General features: G+C 38.8%; 1 pseudogene; it reads left to right on the top strand.

The window, feature by feature from the left end:
- The first annotated feature begins 5,560 nt into the window (after positions 1-5,560).
- LOC148548672 (uncharacterized) lies at positions 5,561-6,436 on the top strand (annotated as a pseudogene).
- The last annotated feature ends 20,705 nt before the right edge of the window (positions 6,437-27,141 follow it).

The raw sequence follows: 27,141 nt of genomic DNA, 5'->3' as shown, positions 1-27,141 counted from the left end.
GAGCCTATGGCTCTGCCTGTATAGGGGCCTGGGGATCTACAGACTGCTCAAGCTAAGGCTCCTGGTGCTGGGACTCCTGGTGCTGATCCTTTGCCTGTGCATCCTCCTCCTGCTCATTCGCCTCCTCCTCAGAGGCTCCGATTGTGTGTCAGGCTCAGAGGGGATGTCAGTATGGCCCGACCTGATCATCAGCTTTAGATGCTCATAGAGTCGCTTATTGCGACGCTCAGACCGCTCATAATGTCACTGGTTGTAGCACTCCATCTGATCCAGGCACTCAAATAGGTGATGCAGTAGGTGGTATATGGGCTGTGAAGCGGGTGATGGTGCTGTGGATGTGGGGGGTGCAGTAGGTGCTAAAGGGGCTGCAGAGGATGTGGCTGCGTCAGTGAAAGCAGTAAGAGAAGGAGGTCTGTGGCCCAGAGCTTCGAACCTCTTGCCGTGTGGGGTGATCTTCCTACAGTCGGCAGCTGGGGACTTCTCATCCTCAGGCTCCCAGGGTACCTCAGCCCGGCGGCCCTTCTGGGTAATCAGATAGGGGAATGGCAGAGTGCCTCGAACGTGAACCCTAGCCATGTACTGTCATATGAACCGTGGAAGGTACACGTCCTTACCTTCCATAACACACCAAATGAGAATTATCATAGCAGCTGGCACCTTAGTCTCGTGAGTGCTCGGCATGACATAGTTGCTCAGGATTTGTTGCCATAGCCGAGTCTCATCATTAAGATATATGATTTTGATGCCCTTTTGGATTTACCATCAACTTACCCATAACCCAGGGAACAGTAGGATCAATGGCTATGGTGTGCCTCACAGCATCCCAGTCAAAGCTCATAAACCTCATGGATTCCTCAGCCTTCTGATAACCATCTGGCTCGTCTGATTTAGGCTGGAATGGAGGATATCCTCAATGGCCTCCTCAGTAACTAAAATCTGTTTTCCTCTTAGTTGCACTGCATCCAGGGTTGTCTTGTAATAGTTGCAGTAGAATTCCTGGACCCAGGATGCATTAACCTCAGTCAAATTCCTCTCTACAAAGAACCAGCCTCTCTGTTTGATCTGCTCTATAGTGTACTGTTGTAATTCATTTGGTATTCTGAGGGTCTTTTCCAAATATAGGTGCCTCTTAGTCGCAAAGACCTCATATTTCAGTTCACAGTAGCGATTTGCAAACTTGATTAGATCAGTCGTAGGTACTAGTTGATCCACTTTTTCCTGCGGAGTGAAGTTCTTCTCACGCCAGGAATCATCATGCAGAATATCTGATAGAGCCATAGATGATTGGCCTCTTTTCCTCTTATCCGTGGTGGCCTTAGCTTTGCCTTTCCCTTTTGGATCAGACATCCTAAAAAAACAGGGTTTCCAGGATATAATATATCAAACCAAAGCAGAAAAATAGGAAGGCAAATAGTAAGCAAGCAATTCAAGCAGTTAACTGATGAGCGGATAATTTATACGCTTTTCGGCATTGTTTTTACATAGTTTTTAGTATGTTTTAGTTACTTTTTATTATATTTTTATTAGTTTCTCTTCAAAAATCATATTTCTGGACTTTACTATGAGTTTGTGTGTTTTTCTGTAATTTCACGTATTTTCTGGCTGAAATTGAGAGACCTGAGCAAAAATCTGATTCAGAGGCTGAAAAAGGACTGCAGATGCTGTTGGATTCTGACCCTCCTGCACTCGAAGTAAATTTTCTTGATTTACAGAAGTCCAATTGGTGCGCTCTCAATTGCGTTGCAAAGTAGATTTGATGGCCTAAACCGGCGTCCAAATCTAGCCTAAAACTTTCTGGCGTAAAACGCCCAAACTGGCACCAAAATTGGAGTTAAACGCCCAAACTGGCACCCAAGCTGTCGTTTAACTCCAGGAACAGCCTATGCACGTGAAAGCTTCAATGCTCAGCCCAAGCACACACCAAGTGGGCCCCGAAAGTAGATTTCTGCACTATCTGCACTTAGTTACTCATTTTTTGTAAACCTAAGTTACTAGTTTAGTATAAAAACTACTTTCAGAGATTTAGTTTAGATTATCTTTTACAGACTTCATCATCTTTTGACCATTGTTCACATTTGGGGGAGGCTGGACATTTGGCCATGCCTAGACCTTTTTTACTTATGTATTTTCAACGGTGGAGTTTCTACACCCCATAGATTAAGGTGTGGAGCTCTGCTGTTCTTCATCAATTAATGCAAGTACTATTGTTTTTCTTTCAATTCACGCCTACTTCTTCTCCAAGATATACTCTCGTACTTAATTCAGTTAAGTCAGAATAAAGGGGTGACCCGTGACAATCACCCAATCTTCATTACTCGCTTAGCCAAGATCCGCGTGCATGACAACCACAAAGCGGTCTACATGATGTTCAACGTAGTCATTGGACGACAGCCGCAGTATATTCTCTTGGATATCTAATACACGGACCGAGTCCGTGAGATTAGTATCTTCGTGGTATAGGCTAGAATCATTGGCAGCATTCTTAGGATCCGGAAAGTCTAAACCTTGTCTGTGGTATTTCGGGGATTGTTCGAGTTTGGACAACTGACGGTTCATCTTGTTGCTTAGATTTTGTAATTTTATTTTATGTTTAAGCTTTTTATTTTTATTTTCAAAAAAAAAAAATAAATAAAAAAAATTGTATTCTTCAGAATTTTTAAGAATGAATTCTAGAGTTTCATGAGATATGTTGAAGCCTGGCTGGCTGTGAAGCCATGTCTAATCTTTTGGACCGAGGTTTCCACTTTCCATTAGAGAAAGGACATGTTTGTAATTGTTATGCTGAAGCTTGGCTGGCCATTTGGCCATGTCTAATTCTTTTGGACTAAAGCTTTAGACTAACATTGCACAAAACCTGTAATTCTTCTTAAAAATTTTGTATCTCTTTATTTTCTTTTTTCCAAAATAATTTTCGAAAAATACAAAAAAATTAATAAATCATAAAAACCAAAAAATTTTGTGTTTCTTGTTTGAGTCTTTTGTCAAATTTTAAGTTTGGTCTCAATTGCATATTTTTAATTTTCCTTAAATTTTCGAAAATTCATCATGTGTTCTTTCTTGATCTTCAAGTTGTTCTTGATGATTTTCTTTGTTTGATCTTTACATTTTCTTGCTTTGTGTCTTTTCTTGTTTTTCATATGCATTTTCGAATTATTAGTGTCTAAAATTTAAAAATTTTTAAGTTTGGTGTCTTGCATGTTTTTCTTTTCTTAAAAATTTTCAAAAATATGTTCTTGATGTTCATCATGATCTTCAAAGTGTTCTTGGTGTTCATCTTGACATTCAAAGTGTTCATGCATGCATTAGTTGTTTTGATTTCAATTTCTGATATCTTGTGTCATTTTGTTATTTTTCTCTCTCCTCATTAAAAATTCAAAAATAAAAAATAATGTCTTTCTCCTATTTTGCTCATAAATTTCGAAATTTTGGGTTGACTTAGTAAACAAATTTTTAAATTTAGTTGTTTCTTGTTAGTCAAGTCAAAATTTCAATTTAAAAATTTTATCTTTTCAAATCTTTTTGAAAAATCAAATCTTTTTTATTTTTCTTAATATTTTCGAAAACTTTAAAATTGATTTTCAAAATCTTTTTCTTAATTTTATTTCATAATTTTCGAAATTATTGCTAACATTTAATGTTTTGATTCAAAAATTTTAAGTTGTTACTTGCCTATTAAGAAATGATCAATCTTTAAATTCTAGAATCATATCTTTTAGTTTCTTGTTAGTCAAGTAATCAACTTTAATTTCAAAAATCAAATCTTTTTAATTTCCTTTTCAAATCTTTTTTTTTCTAACTTCTTATCGTTACAAAATTGATTTTCAAATCTTTTTCAATTAACTACTTGACTTTTTGTTTTAATTTTAAAAGTTTACTATTTTTTATCTTTTTCAAAATCACCTAACTACTTTTCTCTCTCTAATTTTCGAAAACCACTAACAACTTTTTCAAAATTCTTTTTAATTAACTAATTGTTTTAAATTTTAATTTAATTTTATTTCTTTTAATAAATTTGAATACTAACTAATAGTTAAAATAAAAACAAAAATATTTTCTTTTCTTTTAAATTAAAATTCGAGTACTCTCTCTCTCTCTCTCATCTCTTTCTATTTATTTTATTTATTTATTAACACTCTTCTTAAAATTCGAACCCTCCCCCTATCTCTGTGTTCGAATTCTTCTTCTTCTCCCTTCTTCATTCTATTCTTCTTTTCTTCTACTCATATAAAGAAATCTCTATACTGTGACATAGAGGATTCCTTTTCTTTTCTGTTCTCTTCTTTTTCATATGAGCAAGAACAAGGATAAGAACATTCTTGTTGAAGCTGATCCTAAACCTGAAAGGACTCGGAAGAGGAAACTAAGAGAAGCTAAAGCACAAAACTCTGGAGAGGACCTAACAGAAATTTTCGAAGAAGAAGAAGTTATGGAAGCCGAAAATAACAACAATAGTGGAGATGCAAGGAAGACACTTGGTGACTTTACTGCACCCACTTCTGACTTCTGTGGAAGAAGCATCTCAATTCCTGCAATTGGAGCAAACAACTTTGAGCTTAAGCCTCAATTAGTTTCTCTAATGCAGCAGAATTGCAAGTTTCATGGACTTCCATTGGAAGATCCTCATCAGTTCTTAGCTGAATTCTTGCAAATTTGTGACACTGTTAAGACCAATGGGGTTAATCCTGAGGTCTACAGACTTATGCTTTTCCTTTTTGTTGTAAGAGACAGAGCTAGGATATGGTTGGACTCACAACCTAAAGAAAGCCTAAACTCTTGGGAAAAGTTGGTCAATGCCTTCTTGGCCAAATTCTTTCCACCTCAAAAGTTGAGCAAGCTTAGAGCGGAAGTCCAAACCTTCAGACAGAAGGAAGGTGAATTCCTCTATAAAGCTTGGAAAAGATACAAGCAATTGATCAGAAGGTGTCCTTCTGACATGCTTTCAGAATGGAGCATCATATGTATATTCTATGATGGTCTGTCTGAATTGTCTAAGATGCCATTAGACCACTCTACTGGTGGATCTCTTCATCTGAAGAAGACGCCTGCAAAAGCCCAGGAACTCATTAAAATGGTTGCAAATAACTAGTTCATGTATACTTCTGAAAGAAATACTGTGAATAATGGGATGACTCAGAAGAAAGGAGTTCTTGAGATTGATACTCTGAATGCCATATTGGCTCAGAATGAAATATGGATTCAGCAAGTCAATATGATTTCTCAGAATTTGACTGGAATGTAAGCTGCATCCGGCAGTACTAAAGAAGCTTCATCTGAAGAAGAAGCTTATGATCCTGAGAATCCTACAATGGAAGAGGTGAATTACATGGGAGAATCCTATGGAAACACCTACAATCCTTCATGGAGGAATCATCCTAATTTTTCATGGAAGGATCAGCAGAAGCCTAATCAAGGCTTCAATAATAATAATGGTTGGAGAAATGGGTTTGGCAACAGCAAACCTTTTCTATCATCTTCTGAGCAACAGATAGAGAATTCTAAGAGGAGCCTCTCTGACTTAGCAACCATAGTCTCTGATCTATCTAAGGCCACTCTCAGTTTCATGACTGAAACAAGGTCATCCATTAGAAATTTGGAGGCACAAGTGGGTCAACTGAGTAAAAGAGTTACTGAAACTCCTCCTAGTACTCTCCCAAGCAATACAGAAGAGAATCCAAAAAGAGAGTGCAAGGCCATCAATATACCCAACATGGCCGAACCTGGAGAGAGTCAGAAGGCAATGATTTCTAATGAGGAAGACCTTAATTGACGTCCACTGACCCCTAAAGAGTTCCACATTGAGGAACCAAAGGAATCTGAGGCTTATATAGAGACCATAGAGATTCCACTGAACTTACTGTTGCCATTCATGAGCTCTGATGAGTATTCTTCCTCTGAAGAGAATGAAGATAGTATTGAAGAGCAAGTTGCTCAGTATCTAGGAGCAATCATGAAGCTGAATGCCAAGTTATTTGGTAATGAGACTTGGGAGGATGAACCTCCATTGCTCATCAATGAACTAAATACCTTCATTCAACAGAAATTACCTCAGAAGAAACCAGATCCCAGAAAGTTCTTAATACCTTGCATCATAGGCACTATGACCTTTAAGAAGGCTCTGTGTGACCTTGGTTCAAGTATAAACCTCATGCCACTATCTGTAATGGAGAAACTAGGGATCTTTGAGGTACAAGCTGCAGGAATCTCACTAGAGATGGCAGACAATTCAAGGAAACATGCTTATGGACTTGTAAAGGATGTCTTAGTAAAGGTTGAAAGATTTTACATCCCTGCTGATTTCATAATCCTAGATACTAGGAAGGAAGAGGATGAATCCATCATCCTTGGAAGAACCTTCCTAGCCACAGCAAGAGCTGTGATTGATGTGGACAGAGGAGAGTTAGTCCTTAAATTGAATGAGGACTACCTTGTGTTTTAGGTTCAAAGATCTTCTTCTGTAACCATGGAGAGGAAGCATGAAAGGCTTCTCTCAATACAGAGTCAAGCCGAGCCCCCACACTCAACTTCTATGTTTGGTGTTGGGAGGCCACCATCAAGCTCTGAATCTCTGTGAAGCTCTTTAAGAGCTCACTGTCAAGCTATTGACATTAAAGAAGCATTTATTGGGAGGCAACCCAATGTTATTTAATTATATTTATTTATATTCTATTGTTATTTTATGTTTTCATTAGGATGATGATCATGTGAAGTCATAAAAACAACTGCAGAATTAAAGCAAAAACCAAAAACAGCATAAAAAATAGCACACCCTGGAGGACAGGCTTACTGGCATTTAAACGCCAGTAAAGATAGTGGAATGGACGTTTAACGCCCAGCCTGGTAGCATTCTGGGCGTTAAACGCCAGAATGGGTAGCACTCTGAGCGTTTAACGCCAGAAAAGGGTGTTTGGCGTCTGGCTAGCGTTAAACGCCAGAAATGGCAGATAGACTGGCATTTAACACCAGAAAAGGGTGTCAGGCTGGTGTTAAATGCCAGAAAGGGGCAGCAGAATAGCGTTTAATGCCAGGAAAGGTAGCAGAGCTGGCGTTTAACGCCAGAATTGGCACACAGAGGGCGTTTGAACGCCAGAATGGTGCAGGGAGCAGAATTTCTTGACAGCTCAGGATCTGTGGACCCCACAGGATCCCAACCTACCCCACCTCTTCTTCTCTCCTCTTCACACCTTTCCATAACACTCTTCCCCAAATACCCTTCACCTATCAAATCCTACCCTCTTCCCCATATTCTCTTTACCACTACTACCCTCAATCTCCTCAATTTCTTCTTCTACTTTTTTCTTTCTTCTTTTGCTCGAGGACGAGCAAACCTTTTAAGTTTGGTGTGGAAAAAGCTCTATTTTTCTATTTTTCCATAACCATCAATGGCACCTAAGGCCGGAGAAACCTCTAGAAAGAGGAAAGGGAAGGCAATTGCTTCCACCTCCGAGTCATGGGAGATGGAGAGATTCATCTCAAAGGTCCATCAAGTCCACTTCTATGAAGTTGTGGCCAAGAAAAAAGTGATTCCCGAAGTCCCCTTTATACTAAAAAAGGGTGAATATCCAGAGATCCGACATGAGATTCGAAGAAGAGGTTGGGAAGCTCTCACCAACCCCTTCCAACAAGTCAGAATCTTAATGGTTCAAGAGTTCTATGCCAATGCGTGGATCACTAAGAACCATGATCAAAGTATGAATCCAAACCCAAAGAATTGGCTCACAATGGTTCGGGGGAATTACTTGGATTTCAGTCCGGAAAATGTGAGGTTGGCATTTAACTTGCTAATGATGAGAGGAGATCCTCATCCTTTCACTAGAAGGGTCAACTTTGATCAAAGGTTGGACCAAGTCCTTAGGGACATTTGTGTGGAAGGAGCTCGATGGAAGAGAGACTCAAGAGGCAAGCCGGTTCAACTAAGAAAGCTTGACCTCAAGCCCGTGGCTAGGGGATGGTTGGAGTTCATCCAACGCTCTATCGTTCCTACTAGCAACCGATCTGAAGTTACAATAGACTGGGCTATCATGATCCATAGCATCATGAATGGAGAGGAAGTAGAAGTTCATGAGATCATACCTCTAGAACTCTACAAGGTGGCAGACAAGCCCTCTACTTTGGCAAGATTAGCGTTCCCTCATCTCATCTATAACCTATGCAATTCAGCTGGAATTGTCATAGAGGAAGATATCCTCATTGATGAGGACAAGCCCATCACTAAGAAGAGGATGGAGCAAATAAGAGAGCCCACACATGGACCTCAACAAGAGCATGAGAAAATTCCTCATCAAGAAATTCCTGAGATACCTCAAGGGATGCACCTTCCTCCACACAATTACTGGGAGCAAGTTAACACCTCCTTAGGAAAACTGAGTTCTAACATGGGGCAACTAAGGATGGAGCACCAAGAGCACTCTATTATCCTCAATGAAATCAGAGAGGACCAAAGAGCCATGAGGGAGGAGCAACAAAGGCAAGGAAGAGACATAGATGAGCTCAAGCACTCCATAAGATCTTCAAGAGGAAGAACTAGCCACCATCACTAAAGTGGACCCGTTCTTTATTACATGATCATTAGTGTTTAAGTGTCTATGTCTTAAAGTTATGAATGTCATATGAATCCTTCACCTTTCTTAAATGAAAAATGCTTTTATTTGCAAAAGGACAAGAGGTACATGGATTTTAAATTCTATCTTGAAATTAGTTTAATTATTTTGATGAAGTGGCAATACTTTTTGTTTTCTGAATGAATGCTTGAACAGTGCATATTTTTGATATTGTTGTTTATGAATGTTAAAATTGTTGGCTCTTGAAAGAATAAAGAAAAAGGAGAAATGTTATTGGTAATCTGAAAAATCATAAAATTGATTATTAAAGCAAGAAAAAGCAGTGAAAAGCTTGTGGAAAAAAAAGAAAAAAAAAGTGGCAAAAAAAAAAAAGAAAAAAAGAAAGAATCAATAACCCTTTAAACCAAAAGGCAAGGGTAAAAAGGATCCAAGGCTTTGAGCATTAATGGATAGGAGGGCCCAAAGGAATAAAATCCCGGCCTAAGCGGCTAAATCAAGCTGTCCCTAACTATGTGCTTGTGGCGTGAAGGTGTCAAGTGAAAAAGCTTGAGACTGAGCGGTTAAAGTCGTGGTCCAAAGCAAAAAGAGTGTGCTTAAGAGCTCTGGACACCTCAAACTGGGGACTTTAGCAAAGTTGAGTCACAATCTGAAAAGGTTCACCCAGTTATGTGTCTGTGGCATTTATCTATCCGGTGGTAATACTGGAAAACAAAATGCTTAGGGTCACGGCCAAGACTCATAAAGTAGCTGTATTCAAGAATCAACATACTGAACTAGGAGAATCAATAACACTATCTGAATTCTGAGTTCCTATAGATGCCAACCATTCTGAAGTTTAAAGGATAAAGTGAGATGCCAAAACTGTTCAGAAGCAAAAAGGCTACAAGTCCCAATCATCTAATTGAAGCTAATCTTCATTGATATTTTTTAGATTTATTGTATTTTATCTTCTTTTTATTCTATTTTGTTTTTAGTCACTTGAGGGGTGTGTGGCTGCTGGCTCTGTGGGCTTTGGTAGTGTAGGAGCCTGTGGCTCTGCCTGTATAGGGGCCTGGGGCTCTGCAGACTGCTCAAGCCGAGGCTCCTCGTGCTGGGACTCCTGGTATTGATCCTCTGCCTGTGCATCCTCCTCCTGCTCATCCGCCTCCTCCTCAGAGGGCTCCGATGGTGTGTCAGGCTCAGAGGGGATGTCAGTATGGCCCGACCTGATCATCAGCTTCAGATGCTCATAGCGTCGCTTACTGTGACGCTCAGACCGCTCATAATGCCGCTTGTTGCGGTGCTCCATCTGATCCATGCGCTCAAAGAGGCGATGCACTAGGTGGTAGATGGGCTGCGAAGCGGGTGATAGTGTTGTGGATGTGGGGGGTGCAATAGGTACTGAAGGGGCTGCAGAGGATGTGGCTGCATCAGCGGAAGCAGTAAGAGAAGGAGGTCTGTGGCCCAGAGCTTTGAACCTCTTGCCGTGTGGGGTGATCTTCCTGCAGTCGGCAGCTGGGGGCTTTTCATCCTCAGGCTCCCAGGGTACCTCAGCCCGACGGCCTATCTGGGTAATCAGATAGGGGAATAGCAGAGTGCCTCGAACGTGAACCCTAGCCATGTACTGTCGGATGAACCGTGGAAGGTACAGGTCCTTGCCTTCCATAACACACCAAATGAGAATTATCATAGCAGCTGGCACCTCAGTCTCGTGAGTGCTTGGCAAGACATAGTTGCTCAGGATTTGTTGCCATAGCCGAGCCTCATCATTAAGATATATGATTTTGATGCCCTTTGGATTTACCGTCGACTTACCCATAACCCAGGGAACAGCAGGATCAATGGCTATGGTCCGCCTCACAGCATGCCAGTAAAAGCTCATAAACCTCATGGATTCCTCAGTCTTCTAATAACCATCTGGCTCATCTGATTTAGGCTGGAAATGGAGGATATACTCAATGGCCTCCTCAGCAACTAAAATTTGTTTCCCTTTTAGTTGCACTGCATGCAGGGTTGTCTTGTAATAGTTGCAGTAGAATTCCTGGACCCAGGATGCATTAACCTCAGTCAAATTCCTCTCTAGAAAGAACCAACCTTTCTGTTTGATCTGCTCTGTAGTGTACTGTTGTAATTCATTTGGTATTCTGAGGGTCTTTTCCTAATATAGGTGCCTCTTAGTCGCAAAGACCTCATATTTCTGTTCATAGTAGCGATTTGAAAACTTGATTGGTTCAGTCACAGGTACTAGTTGATCCGTTTTTTCCTATGGAGTGAAGTTCTTCTCACGTCAGGAATCATCATGCAGAATATCTGATAGAGCCATAGATGATTGGCCTCTTTTCCTCTTATCCGTGGTGGCCTTAGCTTTGCCTTTCCCTTTTGGATCAGAGATCTGAAAAATAAATAGAGTTTCTAGGATATAATATACCAAACCAAAGCAGAAAAATAGGAAGGCAAATAGTAAGCAAGAAATTCAAGCAGTTAACTGATGAGCGGATAATTTATACCCTTTTTGGCATTGTTTTTACATAGTTTTTAGTATATTTTAGTTACTTTTTATTATATTTTTATTAGTTTTTATTCAAAAATCATATTTCTGGACTTTACTATGAGTTTGTGTGTTTTTCTGTAATTTCAGGTATTTTCTGCTGAAATTGAGGGACCTGAGCAAAAATCTGATTCAGATGCTGAAAAAGGACTGCAGATGCTGTTGGATTCTGACCCTCCTACACTCAAAGTGCATTTTCTAGAGCTACAGAAGCCCAATTGGCGTGCTCTCAATTGAGTTGGAAAGTAGACATCCTGGTCTTTCCAGCAATATATAATAGTTCATACTTTGCCCAAGATTTGATGGCTCAAACCGGCGTCCAAAGCCAGCCTAAAACTTTCTGGCGTAAAACGCCCAAACTGGCACCAGAAATGGAGTTAAATGCCCAAAATGGCACCCAAGCTGGCGTTTAACTCCAGGAATAGCCTATGCACGTGAAAGCTTCAATGCTCAGCCCAAGCACACACTAAGTGGGCCCCAAAAGTGGATTTTTGCACTATCTGCACTTAGTTACTCATTTTCTGTAAACCTAAGTTACTAGTTTAGTATAAAAAGCTACTTTCAGAGATTTATTTTAGAGAATCTTTTACAGACTTTATCATCTTTTGACCATTGTTCACATTTGGGGGAGGCTGGCCATTCGGCCATTCCTAGACCTTTTTCACTTATGTATTTTCAACGGTGGAGTTTCTACACCCCATATATTAAGGTGTGGAGCTCTGCTGTTCTTCATGAATTAATGCAAGTACTATTGTTTTTATTTTAATTCACGCCTACTTCTTCTCTAAGATATACTCTCGTACTTAATTCAGTTAAGTCAGAATGAAGGGGTGACCCGTGACAATCACCCAATCTTCGTTACTCGCTTAGCCAAGATCCACGTGCCTGACAACCACAAAGTGGTCTACATGATATTCAACGTAGTCATTGGACGACAGCCGGAGTATATTCTCTTGGATATCTAATACACGGACCGAGTCCGTAAGATTAGTATCTTCGTGGTATAGGCTAGAATCATTGGCAGCATTCTTGGGATCCGGAAAGTCTAAACCTTGTTTGTGGTATTCCGAGTAGGATCCGGGAAGGGATGACTATGACGAACTTCAAACCTGCGAATGTTGGGCATAGTGACAGTGTGCAAAAGTATCAATGGTTCCTATTCCAATGCTAGCGGGAACTGACAGATGATTAGCCATGCGGTAGCTGTGCCTGGTATTTTTCATTCGTTTTACGCCGAGATGTTTTAGGCTGTCTTTGAATGCCAGTTTGGGCCATAAAATCTCAGGCAAAGTGTGGACTATTATATATTTCTGGAAAGCCCAGGATGTCTACTTTCGAACGCAATTAAGAGCGTGCCAATAGGGCTTCTATAGCTCCAGAAAATCCACTTTGAGTGCAGGAAGGTCAGAATCCAACAGCATCTGCAGTCCTTTTTTAGCCTCTGAATCAGATTTTTGCTCAGGTCCTTCAATTTCAGCCAGAAAATAACTGAAATTATAGAAAAACATACAAAATTATATTAAAGTCCAAAAATTTGATTTTTGAATAAAAACTAATAAAAATATAATAAAAAGTAACTAAAACATACTAAAAACTGAGTAAAAATAATGCCAAAAAGGGTATAAATTATCCGCTCATCACAACACCAAACTTAAATTGTTGCTTGTCCCCAAACAACTAAAAACAAAATAGGATAAAAAGAAGAGAAAATGCAATAAATATCAAACTTATCAATGAACTTAGTTCCAATTAGATGAGCGAGGCTTATAGCCTTTTTGCTTCTGAACAGTTTTGGCATCTCACTTTATCCTTTGAAGTTTAGAATGATTGGCATCCATAGGAACTCAGAATTCAGATAGTGTTATTTATTCTCCTAGTTCAATATGTTGATTCTTGAACATAGCTACTTTATGAGTCTTGGCCGTGACCCTAAGCATTTTGTTTTCCAGTATTACCACCGGATACATAAATGCCACAGACACATAACTGGGTGAACCTTTTTAGATTGTGACTCAGCTTTGCTAGAGTCCCTAGTTAGAGGTGCCCAGAGCTCTTAAGCACACTCTTTTTGCTTTGGACCATGACACCGCTCAGTCTCAAGCTTTTCACTTGACAGCTTCACGCCACAAGCACATGGTTAGGGACAGCTTGATTTAGCCGCTTAGGCCAGGATTTTATTTCTGTGGGCCCTCCTATCCATTAATGCTTAAAGCCTTGGATCCTTTTTACCCTTGCCTTTTGGTTTATAGGGCTATTGGCTTTTTCTGTTTGCTTTTTCTTTTTCTTTCTTTTTTTTATTTTTTTCTTGTTCTTTATTTTTCGCCCTTTTTTTTCGCAAGCTTTTTCTATTCACTGCTTTTTCTTGCTTCAAGAATCACTTTTATGATTTTTCAGATTATCAATAACATTTTTCCTTTTTCCATTATTCTTTCAAGAGCCAACTATTTTAACATTCATAAACAACAAATTCAAAAATATGCACTGTTCAAGCATTCATTCAGAAGACAAAAAGTATTGCCACCACATCAAAATAATTAAGCTAATTTCAAGATAAAATTCGAAATCCATGTACTTCTTGTTCTTTTGCAATTAAAATATTTTTCATTTCAGAAAGGTGATGGATTTATAAGACATTCATAGCCTTAAGATATAGACACTAGACACAAATGATAATGTAATAAAGACACAAACATAGACAAAACATAAAGCATAATTTTCAAAAAACAGAAAAATAAAAACAAGGAAATTAAAGAACGGGTCCACCTTAGTGATGACGGCTAGTTCTTCCTCTTGAAGATCTTATGGAGTGCTTGAGCTCCTCTATGTCTCTTTCTTGCCTTTGTTGCTCCTCTCTCATGGCTCTTTGGTCTTCTCTAATTTCATGGAGGAGGATGGAATGCTCTTGGTGCTCCATCCTTAGTTGTCCCATGTTGGAACTCAGTTCTCCTAAGGAAGTGTTAATTTTCTCCCAATAGTTTTGTGGAGGAAAGTGCATCCCTTGAGGCATCTCAGGGATTTCTTGATGAGGAATTTCCTCATGCTCTTGTTGAGGTCCATGAGTGGGCTCTCTTGTTTGCTCCATCCTTTTCTTAGTGATGGGCTTGTCCTCATCAATGAGGATGTCTTCCTCTATGACAAGTCCAGCTGAATTGCATAGGGTACATATGAGATGAGGGAAGGCTAACCTTGCCAAAGTAGATGGCTTATCCGCCACCTTGTAGAGTTCTAGAAATATGATCTCATGAACTTCTACTTCCTCTCCAATCATGATGCTATGGATCATGATAGCCCGGTCTATTGTAACTTCAGACCGGTTGCTAGTAGGAATGATAGAGCGTTGGATGAACTCCAACCAAACCCTAGCCACGGGTTTGAGGTCAAGCCTTCTTAGTTGAACCGGCTTGCCTCTTGAGTCTTTCTTCCATTGAGCTCCTTCCACACAAATGTCCCTAAGGACTTGGTCCAACCTTTGATCAAAGTTGACCCTTCTAGTGAAAAGGTGAGGATCTCCTCTCATCATTGGCAAGTTAAATGCCAACCTTACATTTTTCGGACTAAAATCCAAGTAATTTCCTCGAACCATTGTGAGCCAATTCTTTGGGTTCTTAGTGATCCATGTATTGGCATAGAACTCTTGAACTATTGAGATTCCGACTTGTTGGATTGGGTTGGTGAGAGCTTTCCAACCTCTTCTTTGAATCTCATGTCAGATCTCTGGATATTCACTCTTTTTGAGTTTGAAGGGGACCTCGGGAATCACCTTCTTCTTGGCCACAACTTCATAGAAGTGGTCTTGGTGGACCTTTGAGATGAATCTCTCCATCTCCCATGACTCGGAGGTGGAAGCAATTGCCTTCCCTTTCCTCTTTCTAGAGGTTTCTCTGGCTTTAGATTCCATTAATGTTTATGGAAAAATAGAAAAGCAGAGCTTTTTCCACACCAAACTTAAAAGGTTTGCTCGTCCTCGAGCAAAAGAAGAAAGAAAGGAGTAGAAGAAAAAGAAATGGAGGAGATGGAGAGTAGTAGTGTTTTTGGCCAAAGGGGTAGTAGTGTGTATGATGTGTAAAATTGAAGGTAGTGAGGATGGGTATTTATAGGATAGGAGAGTGGGGGAAATTAGGTCATGAAGGGGTGGGTTTGGTAGGGAAATGGTTTGAATTTGAATGGTGAGGTAGGTGGGGTTTATGATGGATGGATGCGAGTGGTGAAGAGGATATGGGTAAGAGGGTAGGATTTGATAGGTGAAGGGTATTTGGGGAAGAGTTAATGATGGGATTTGTCAAGGGTATTTGGAGAAGAGTGTTATGGAAGGGTGTGAAGAGGAGAGAAGAAGAGGTGGGGTAGGTGGGGATCCTGTGGGGTCCACAGATCCGGAGGTGTCAAGGAATTCTGCTCCCTGCACCATTCTGGCGTTCAAATGCCCTTTGTGTGCCAATTCTGGCATTAAACGCCAGCTCTGCTACCTTTCCTGGCAATAAATGCCAGTCTGCTGCCCTTTTCTGGAGTTTAACGCCAGCCAGACACCCTTTTCTGGCGTTAAATGCCAGTCTGCCTGCCATTTCTGGCGTTTAACGCCAGCTAGACGCCAGACAGCCTTTTCTGGCATTAAACGCCAAGAGTGCTGCCCATTCTAGCATTTAACGCCCAAAATGCTACCAGGCTGGGCGTTAAACGCCCATTCTGCTATCCTTACTGCTGTTTAAATGCTAGTAAGTCTGTCCTCCAGGGTGTGCTGTTTTTGATGCTGTTTTTCATTTTGCTTTTAATTTTGCAGTTGTTTTTATGACTTCACATGATCATCAACCTAAAGAAAACATAAAATAACAATGGAGTATAAATATATATAATTAAATAACATTGGGTTGCCTCCCAACAAGCGCTTCTTTAATGTCATTAGCTTGACAGTGAGCTCTTAGAGAGCTTCACAGAGACTCAGAGCTTTAATGGTGGCCTCCCAACACCAAACTTAGAAGTTGAGTGTGGGGGTTCTGTTTGAATCTGTATTGAGAGAAGCTTTTCATGCTTCCTCTCCATAGTTACAGAAGAATATCCTTGAGCCTTAAACACAAGGTAGTCCTCATTCAATTGAAGGACTAACTCTCCTCTGTCCTCATCAATCACAGCTCTTGCTGTGGCTAGGAAGGGTCTTCCAAGGATGATGGTTTCATCCTCATCCTTCCCAGTGTCTAGGATTATGAAGTTAGCAGGGATGTAATAGCCTTCAATCTTCACTAAGACATCCTCTTCAAGTCCATAAGCCTATTTCCTTGAATTGTCTGCCATCTCTAGTGAGATTATTGCAGCTTGTACCTCAAAGATCCCTAGTTTCTCTATTACAGAGAGTGGCATGAGGTTTATACTTGAACCAAGGTCACACAGAGCCTTCTTAAAGGTCATGGTGCCTATGATGCATGGTATTAAGAACTTTCTGGGATCTGGTTTCTTCTGAGGTAATTTCTGTTGAACCAAGGTATTCAGTTCATTGATGAGCAATGGAGGTTCATCCTCCCAAGTCTCATTACCAAGTTACTTGGCATTCAACTTCATGATTGCTCCTAGATACTGAGCAACTTGCTCTTCAATAATATCTTCATCCTCTTCAGAGGAAGAATACTCATCAGAGCTCATGAATGGCAATAGTAAGTTCAGTGGAATCTCTATGGTCTCTATATGAGCCTAAGATTCTTTTGGTTCCTCAATGGGGAACTCCTTAGGGGTCAGTGGACGTCCATTGAGGTTTTTCTCATTGGAAATCACTGCCTTATGACTCTCTCCAGGTTCGGCCATGTTGGGTATATTGATGGCCTTGCACTCTCTTTTGGAATTTTCTTCTGTATTGCTTGGGAGAGTACTAGGAGGAGTTTCAGTAACTCTTTTACTCAGCTGACCCACTTGTGCCTCCAAATTTCTGATGGAGGACCTTGTTTCAATCATGAAACTGAGAGTGGTCTTAGATAGATCAGAGACTATGGTTGCTAAGTCAGAGAGGCTCTGCTTAGAATTCTCTGTCTCTTGCTCAGAAGATGATGAAAAAGGTTTGCTATTGCCAAACCTATTTCTCCCACCATTATTATTATTGAAGCCTTGATTAGGCTTCTACTGATCCTTCCATGAGAAATTAGGATGATTCCTCCATGAAGGATTATAGGTGTTTCCATAGGATTCTTCCATGTAATTCACCTCTTCCATTGTAGGATTCTCAGGGTCATAAGCTTCTTCTTCAGAGGAAGCTTCTTTAGTACTGCCGGATGCAGCTTGCATTCCAGTCAGACTCTGAGAAATTATATTGACTTGCTGAGTCAATATTTTGTTCTGAGCCAATATGGCATTCAGAGTATCAATCTCAAGAACTCATTTCTTCTGAGTTGTCCCATTATTCACAGGATTTCTTTCAGAAGTGTACATGAACTGGTTATTTGCAACCATTTCAATGAGTTCCTGGGCTTCTGCAGGCGTCTTCTTCAGATGAAGAGATCCACCAGTAGAGTGGTCCAATGACATCTTGGACAATTCAGACAGACCATCATAGAATATACATAAGATGCTCTATTCTGAAAGCATGTCAGAAGGACACGTTCTGATCAGTTGCTTATATCTTTCCCAAGCTTTATAGAGGGACTCACCTTCCTTCTGTCTGAAGGTTTGGACTTCCACTCTAAGCTTGCTCAACTTTTGAGGTGGAAAGAATTTGGCCAAGAATGCATTGACCAACTTTTTCCAAGAGTTCAGGCTTTCTTTAGGTTGTGAGTCCAACCATGTCCTAGCTCTGTCTCTTACAGCAAAGGGGAAAAGCATAAGTCTGTAGACCTCAAGATTAACCCCATTGGTCTTAACAGTGTCATAGATTTGCAAAAATTCAGCTAAAAACTAATGAGGATCTTCCAATGGAAGTCCATGAAACTTGCAATTATGCTGCACTAGAGAAACTAATTGAGGCTTAAGCTCAAAGTTGTTTGCTTCAATTGCAGGAATTGAGATGCTTCTTCCATAGAAGTTAGAAGTGGGTGCAGTAAAGTCACCAAGCATCTTCCTTGCATCTCCACCATTGTTGTTATTTTCGGCTGCCATGTCTTCTTCTTTTTCAAAAATTTCTGTTAGGTCCTCTCCAGAGTTTTGTGCTTTAGCTTCTCTTAGTTTCCTCTTCAGAGTCCTTTCAGGTTCAGGATTAGCTTCAACAAGAATGTTCTTATCCTTGCTCCTGCTCATATGAAAAAGAAGAGAACAGAAAAGGGTAGGAATCCTCTATGTCACAGTATAGAAATTCCTTTATATGAGTAGAAGAATAGAAGAATAGAATGAAGAAGGGAGAATGAGAAGAATTCGAACACACAGAGAGGGATAGGGTTCAAATTTTTAAGAAGAGGAGAAGTGTTAGTAAATAAATAAATAGAAAGAGATGAGAGAGAGAGTTTTCGAAAATTAATTCAAAAGAAAAGAAAAATATTTTTGTTTTTATTTTAATTATTAGTTAAAATTCGAATTTATTAAAAGAAATAAAATAAAATTAGAATTTAAAAAATTAGTTAATAAAAAACAATTTTGAAAAAGGGGTTAGTTATTTTTGAAAATTGGAGAGAGAAAAGTAGTTAGGTTGTTTTGAAAAAGATATGATTGAAATAGAAAACTTTTAAAATCAAACAAAAAGTTAAGTAGTTAATTGAAAAAGATTTGAAAATCAATTTTTGAAAAGATAAGAAGTTAGAAAAAGATTTTGAAATTAAGTTTTGAAAAAGATATGATTGAAATCTATTTTGAAAAAGAATTGAAAAGGAAATTAAAAAAATTTAATTTTTGAAATTAAAGTTGATTACTTGACTAACAAGAAACTAGAAGATATGATTCTAGAATTTAAAGATTGATCCTTTCTTAATAGGCAAGTAACAACTTAAAATTTTTGAATCAAAACATTAATTGTTAGTGATAAATTCGAAAATATGAAGTATAAATAAGAAAAAAGATTTTGAAAATCAATTTTAAAGTTTTCGAAAAACATGAAAGAAAATTGAAAAAGATTTGAATTTAAAAAAAAAAGATTTAAAAAGATAAGATTTTTAATTTAAAATTTTGACTTGACTAACAAGAAACAACCAAATTAAAAATTTTTTTTACTAAATCAACTCAAAATTTCGAAAATTTATGAGTGAAATAAGGGAAAGATATTTTTTTGATTTTTGAATTTTTAATGAGGAGAGAGAAAAATACAAAAATGAAACAAAACATAAAAATTCAAGATCAAAACAATAAATGCATGCAAGAACACTTTGAATGTTAAAATGAACACCAAGAACACTTTGAAGGTCATGATGAACATCAAGAACATATTTTTGAAAATTTTTAAGAAAAGAAACACATGCAAGACACCAAACTTAAAAATTTTTAATGTTTAGACACTATGAATTCGAAAATGTATATGAAAAACAAGAAAAGACACAAAACAAGAAAAATTAAAGATCAAACAAAGAAAATCATCAAGAACAACTTGAAGATCATGAAAGAACACATGCATGAATTTTAAAAAATTTAAAGAAAAATTAAAAAGATGCAATTGACACCAAACTTAAAATTTGACACTAGACTCAAACAAGAAACACAAAATATTTTTGGTTTTATGATTTTATTAATTTTTTTTGTATTTTTCGAAAATTATTTGGAAAAAGAAAATAACGGGATACAAAATTTTTAATAAGAATCCCAAGAATCATGCAATATTATTCTAAAGCTCCAGTTCAAAAGATTTAGACATGGCCAATGGCAAGCCAAGCTTTAAGTGAAAGCTTCGGTCCAAAAGATTAGACATAGCCAAATAGCCAGCCAAGGTTTAGCATAAAACATACAAGCATGTCAATGAGAAGTGGAAGCCTCAGTCCAAAAGATTAGACATGGCTTCACAGCCAGCCAAGCTTCAACATATCTCATGAAACACTAGAATTCATTGTTAAAAATTCTGAAGAACACAAATTGTTTTTTGGATTTTTAGAAAATAAAAATAAAAAGCGTAAACATAAAATAAAATTACCCAATCTAAGCAACAAGATCAACCGTTAGTTGTCCAAACTTGAACAATCCCTGGCAACGGCGCCAAAAACTTGGTGCATGGAAATCGTGATTCATACTTTTCACATCTCCGCACAACTAACTAGCAAGTGCACTGGGTCATCCAAGTAATACCTTACGTGAGTAAGGATCGATCCCACGGAGATTGTCAGCTTGAAGCAAGCTATGGTCATCTTGTAAATCTCAGTCAAGCAGATTCAAATGGTTATGAGGTTTTGATAATTAAAATATAAATAAAACATAAAATAAGATAAAGTTACTTATGTAATTCATTGGTGGGAATTTCAGATAAGCGTCTGGAGATGCTTTGTTACTTTTGAACCTCTGCTTTCATATTGCCTTCTTCCAACCATGCGTTACTTCCTTCCATGGCAAGCTGAAAGATCCTCTCAGTGAAAATGGTCCTCTACAGTTTCTGCACGGGTAATCAACTGTCGAATTTCTTGTCTCAGATGAAAAATACCAGGTACAGCTACCGCATGGCTAATCATCAGTCGGTTTCCGCTAGTGTTGAAATAGAATCCATTGATCCTTTTTCACACTGTCACTTGCACCCAACATTCGCAGGTTTGAAGCTTGTCACAGTCATTCCTTACCAGATCCTACTCGGAATACCACAGACAAGGTTTAGACTTTCCGGATCCTAGGAATGGCTGCCCATTTGGTTCTAGCATATACCACGAAGATACTAGTCTCACAGACTCGGTCCGTGTATTAGATATCCAAGAGAATATACTCCAGCTGTCGTCCAATGACTACGTTGAACATCATGTAGACCGCTTTGTAGTTGTCAGGCACGCGATCGTGGCTAAGCGAGTAACGAAGATTGGGTGATTGTCACGGGTTACCCCTTCATTCTGACTTAACTGAATTAAGTACGAGAGTATATCTTGGAGAAGAAGTAGGCGTGAACTGAATAGAAAAATAGTGGTAATTGCATTGATTCATGAAGAACAGCAGAGCTCCACACCTTAATCTATGGGGTATAGAAACTCCACCGTTGAAAATACATAAGTGAAAAAGGTCTAGGCATGGCCGTGAGGCCAGCCTCCAAATATGAACAATCGTCTATGATAGCGTGATAGTCTCTGTTCTTAAATAAAATCTCTAAAAGTAGTTTTTATACTAAACTAGTAGCCTAGGTTTACCGAAAATGAGTAACTAAGCGCAGATAGTGCAGAAATCCACTTTCGGGGCCCACTTGGTGTGTGCTTGGGCTCAGCCTTGAGCTTTACACGTGCATAGGCTGTTCTTGGAGTTAAACGCCAGCTTTGGTGCCAGTTTGTGCGTTTTATGCCAAGATGTTTTAGGTTGTCTTTGAATGCCGATTAGGGCCATCAAATCTCGGGCAAAGTATAGACTATTATATATTGCTGGAAAGCCCAGGATGTCTACATTCCAACGAAATTAAAAGCTCGCCAATTGAGATTCTGTAGCTCCAGAAAATCCACTTTGAGTGCAAGAGGGTCAGAATCCAACAGCATCTGCAGTCCTTTTTCAGTCTCTGAATCAGATTTTTGCTCAGGTCCTTCAATTTCAGCCGGAAAATACCAAAAATTACAGAAAAATACACAAACTCATAGTAAAGTCCAGAAATGTGATTTTTGAATAAAAACTAATAAAAATATAATAAAAAGTAACTAAAACTTACTAAAAACTAAGTAAAAACAATGCCAAAAAGGGTATAAATTATCCGCTCATCACTTTCTTTTCAACAGGATGCTGCATCTCCTTAAAGTCATGTAGAGTGATCTTTTCATCATGTGTTCTGAGGATCATTTCACCTTTCTTCACATTAATTATAGCTCTTGCTGTGGCTAAGAAGGATCGTCCTAATATGATAGAATCGCTTTCCTCTTCATCTAGATCCAGGATCACAAAATCCGCCGGAAATATGAACTTACCCACTTTGACTAGGAGGTTCTCAACCACTCCAATGGGGATTACCATTGATCTATCAGCAAGTTACAAGGACATCCGTGTAGGCTTTACTTCCTCTATAGACAACCTTCTCATCATAGATAAAGGCATCAAATTGATACTTGATCCTAGATCACACAGTGCCTTATCAATGGATATGTTGCCAATGGTGCAAGGCAAAAACAAACTCCCAGGATCTTTGAGTTTTGGTAGAAGACCTTTTTGAATCACTGCACTGCACTCTTGGGTCAGGACCACTATCTCCTTCTCATTCCAGCTTCTCTTCTTGTTAATGAGTTCCTTGAGAAATTTTGCATATAAAGGCATCTGCTCCAATGCTTCAGCAAGGGGAATGTTGATTTTCAGATTCTTAAAAACCTCCAGAAAACTTGGGAAATTGTTGGTCCTTGAGCTCTCTTTGCAACCTTTGAGGGTATGGCAGAGGAGGGATGTAAGGCTTCACCTCCTTCCTCTGTTCTTGTGGATGCTCTTCCATGACTTGTTTTCCCTTCCTTGGAGCTTGTGGCTCTTCCTCCTTCTTGGAACTTTCTTGATCATTCTTGTCCTCTTCTGCTTGTTTCTTGTCAGCACCTTTGTCATTTCCCACAGTCCTTCCACTCCTTAGTGGCACAGCTTTACATTCCCCCTTGGATTGGAGATTGTATCACTTGGAAAAACATTAGTTGGCCATTCAGCTTGTCTGGCCAATTGCCCTACTTGTCTTTCAAGATTCCTCATGGTAGCCTCTTGTCGCTCTTGTACTTTAATTAAACTCTCTTGCCCTTTAGCTAGACTTTTTGTAGTCTGAGCAAGTGCTTGTAATGTTGCTTCAAGAGTTGAGATCCTGGTTTCCTAATGGTCAATGGGTGGTATGTTGGAACATGATAGTTGTTGCTGGAAGTCATTTGGGTTGTTGAGGTGGTTGTTTAGGGAGTTAAAAGGTGGTGTGGAGAAGTTATTTTGGTGAATTTGTGAGTTGTTGTGGGGTTGCTGATATGAGTTTTGTGGTTTTTTGTATTGGTTAGTGTTATTGGATGAATAATTTTGGTTGTTTATATTACGGGAGTTGTTGGAATTGTGGTTCTTCTGCCATGAATTCTGATTATCACCCCACCTCAATTTGGGATGATTCTTCCATGATGGATTGTAAGTATCCTCGTGGAAGTCATTCTGAGAAGAGCTTGAGGTGTTATGCATGTATTGGACTTGTCTTGGTTGCTGCTCATAGTTGCATTTCTAAAGAGCTTCTTCACTTTGGCTCCATCCATTTGAGGGTTGGCTTGCTGTGTTTACTGCAGCCACTTGAAGACCATCATTTCTTTTTGCCATCATCTCCATTTGTTGCTGGATTTATTGGTGCATCAACTTGTTCTGTGCCAAGATAGTGTCCACTCCTTCATGTTCTAATACGCCTTTCATTGGGGCTGGTTGGTGTTGCCTTTGATGAGCATAAAAGTATTGATTGTTGGTCACAGTGTCTATGAGATTTTGGGCTTCTTCAGCTGTCTTCATTAGTTGTAATGAACCTCTTGCAGAGTAATCCAGGGACTCTTGAGCTTTTAGAGTCAACCCCTCATAGAAATTCTGAAGTCTGTCCCATTCACTAAACATTTCAGGTAGAAATTTCCTAATCAGAGCTTTGTATCTCTCCTATGCCTCATACAGTGATTCTCCATCCATTTGAGTGAATATTTGCACTTCTATCTTCAATTTTATGATCCTCTGAGGTGGGTAGAACTTGGCTAGGAATTTGTTCACCAAATCATCCCAAGTGTTGATGCTTTCTTTGGAAAATGTCTCTAGCCATTAGGATGCCTTATCCCTCAAAGAGAATGGAAACAGTAGCAATTTGTAGATATCCAGATGCACACTATTTGTCTTGACAGTTTCACATATCCTGAGGAAGACAGATAAGTGTTGATTTGGATCTTCAAGGGGGCCTCCTCTATAGGAAGAATTATTTTGCACCAAAGTGATAAGTTGAGGCTTCAACTCAATGTTATTTGCATGAACATTGGGAGTGAGTATACTACTCCCACAGTTTCTTGGATTGGGGAAGGTGTATGATGCAAGAACTCTCCTTGGAGGTTGGCCATTGATGTTAGCCACCTCTTCTGGTGGATTAGGGAAGTTACCTTCCATCTCTTGATCTTCCCCTTCTGATTCTTCTTCTCCAATCACTCCCTTCCCTCTTGCTTCTCTTCTCAATCTCAAGAATGTTCTCTCTGGCTCAGAATCAAAAGAGGTGGATGCACCTCTTCTCCCTCCTGGCATACAACACAAATGAACGAAAGGAAAACAAAGACAGAACACTCTATTGCTAGAGTAAAGTTAAAATTAGCAGGAACAAAATTACAAACAGTTAATATGCTTAGTAAAAACAAAGAAAAAAAATGCTTAATCTAGATTATCACCTACTTAATCATTGTCAATCTAAATCAATCCCCGACAACGGTGCCAAAAACTTGATAAGAAAAAATCGATTCCATACAAACTCACCGGCAAGTGTACCGGGTCGCATTAAGTAGTAAAACTTACGAAAGTGAGGTCGATCCCACACGGATTGATTCATCAAGCAACTTTAGTATGGTGATGAATTTAGTTAAGCTAATATTTGATGAATTGAGTGAAATTGGATTGACAAATAATAAAGTGTAGGAAATTTAAGATGCTGAAAGTAAATTGGCTAAAACTTAAATGACAGGAAAGATAAATTGCTGAAACTTAAAGTGCAAGAAATTAGAAGAGCTGAAACTTAAATTGCAAGAAAGGTAAATGACTGAATCTTAAAGTGCAGGAAATTTAATTTGCTGAATCTAAATTGCAAGGAAACTTAAATTGCATGAATAATAAAGGGAATTGGGTGCTAGGAAATCAAAACAGAATAAATTCAAAGAAAGTGATTCATCAGGGATTGGAGATACTGTAATCCGTCATGAATCAAATTGGTCTCAAATCCTTTCTCAATCATATGAGTAGATCTATGGCGGATTGAAATTGATTGGATCCCAATTCCTTGGTAATCCAATCTCTCTAATCACATTCAATCTTGCCAATTCCTTGATATAATTTTCTTGAGAAGAGGTTAAGTGCATATCTCTCATCCATAAGCCACACTAACTCTCAAAATCTCAATTCCTCCTGAATGGTGTTGATCAAGAGAGGAGTGAAGGATAGAGCTCCAATTCTAATGCTAGTGATTCACCTTCCGAGGCTCACACAAGCATTCACTGAATTAAACCCTCTTCCGGAGTGTGTAATTCAAAATCAAAATAGAAGATACCCAATAGCTACACAAATGAATAGAGAAGAAGAAGAATTTCACTGATTCATTGGAATTACAATAGAGCTCCTCCCCTAATGAATTTGGGAGTTTAGTTCATTACTGCTCAATAAACAGAAAAGAAGAATTGCAGAAGTGCAAAAAATGAATAACAGAAAGAAAATAAAATCAGATTTAAAATTTTAAAGAACTCCTAAAAAAAAGAACTAAAAGAAAAGGTCCAAAGAGATCCTCATGAAATCAAATTTTCCTCTATTGATGCCAAGGCATCATTACCTGTTTTTCTTTGCTTTTTCACTAGATTTTAGTTTAGTTTTCGTACAAATTTTATGGATAAAGGAGCAAAAGCATGAAAAATCTCTGCATGAATCAAATCTCAAGCATAGGTGAATTTTAGTTTAACATACAGGGTAAATAAGATGAAACAGATCACACTAAGTGAAGTTATGATTTTGAGGATTATTAGCAGACTTAGTATACTAAAGTTTATCTTGTATGTTACTTTGATACACTTATTTGTTTGATGATAGGCAAAATAGAAGCAGAAAAGCAAAGGAAAGCAGAGTTGGGGAGCCAACGTTGGTGGTAAACTTGTAGTAAACGTTGGCAATGAACCAACGCTGATATGAAAAATTGAAGAAGCAACGCTGGAGGGAATGTTACCCCCAACGTACGTGACAAAGGAGCCTGGAAAAATTTGCAGCCACGTGTACGCGTGAATGATGAAGAACTGGCAAACCACGCGTACGCGTAACCCACCCGTACGCATGAGTAATGAAAAATGACAAGCCACGCGTGCGCATCACCTGCGCGCACGCATAAAAAGGCCAACGTTAGAGGTAACATTGGTGATCAAATGCTGGGTCCAACGTCTGTGATCACATCCCTGGGAAAAATTCGATATGACACGTACGCGTGGGTTACGCGTACGTGTCGATTGGCAAAAAGCAGCATGCACGCGTACGCGTGGAAGACGCATACGCACAAATTGGAAAACATTGGAAGGAATGTTTGCATGCCAACGTTGATGCAAACGCTGAAGACAGGGCCTGGGAGCAATTTCTAAATTCTGCAACACCGGTAAAGGCCCCAATACACCCCTGAATCATGCAAGCAAGCTGAGCCCATAAAATATTACTCAATCCAAGGCACAAGAGGCATCTAGATTAGGAATTATAATTCATTTTGTAATTTGCATTTTCATCTTTGTAAGCCTATATATAGGCATTAGCTGGATTGGAAAACTCATTCTCGATTAGAGGGGAGTCCAGAATCATGCGTCCACATCCTCTGACACACACCTTTCATGCACTTTTCTTTCTTTTCTTTTCTTTTCTTTTCTGTTTTCCTTGTAGTTTAATTTTAGTTTGTAATTTCCATTATGAATTTAAAGTTTCCATTTCTATTTGAATTCTAATTCTTCTTCTTCAAATTTCTGCATTTTATTTCTTCTCTGTTAGAATAGAGCAATGAACTAAACTAACTCTTCTCGTTGGGTTAGAGAGCTCTATTGTTATTTAATGGATCAATTGTAATTTTCATCATCCTTTCTCTGTCTTTTCTCTTGGTCTTACTAGAAAGCTTTCGATCCTAATTCAATTGAACAATTGTCTCGACAGAGAAATTATTCATAATTGGATTTCTTCGGAACCGTGATAGAGGAATGAGGAAATCATGCTAGAAATGCTTTCTCACATTGGATTAGGTTGGGGGTTGGATGGATATTGTGACATTTAATCGTACCAATACTTTGATCTATGAATGTGTGTGGTAGAATCAGTGACCAAGCTTCATCTCTT

This window comes from Arachis ipaensis, chromosome B8, assembly GCF_059453495.1.
Source record: "Arachis ipaensis isolate K30076 ecotype BB chromosome B8, ASM5945349v1, whole genome shotgun sequence".
In the NCBI taxonomy this organism is placed as follows: domain Eukaryota; kingdom Viridiplantae; phylum Streptophyta; class Magnoliopsida; order Fabales; family Fabaceae; genus Arachis; species Arachis ipaensis.
Note: the sequence above shows the minus strand (reverse complement) of the source record. Positions and strands in the feature narration are given on the sequence as shown.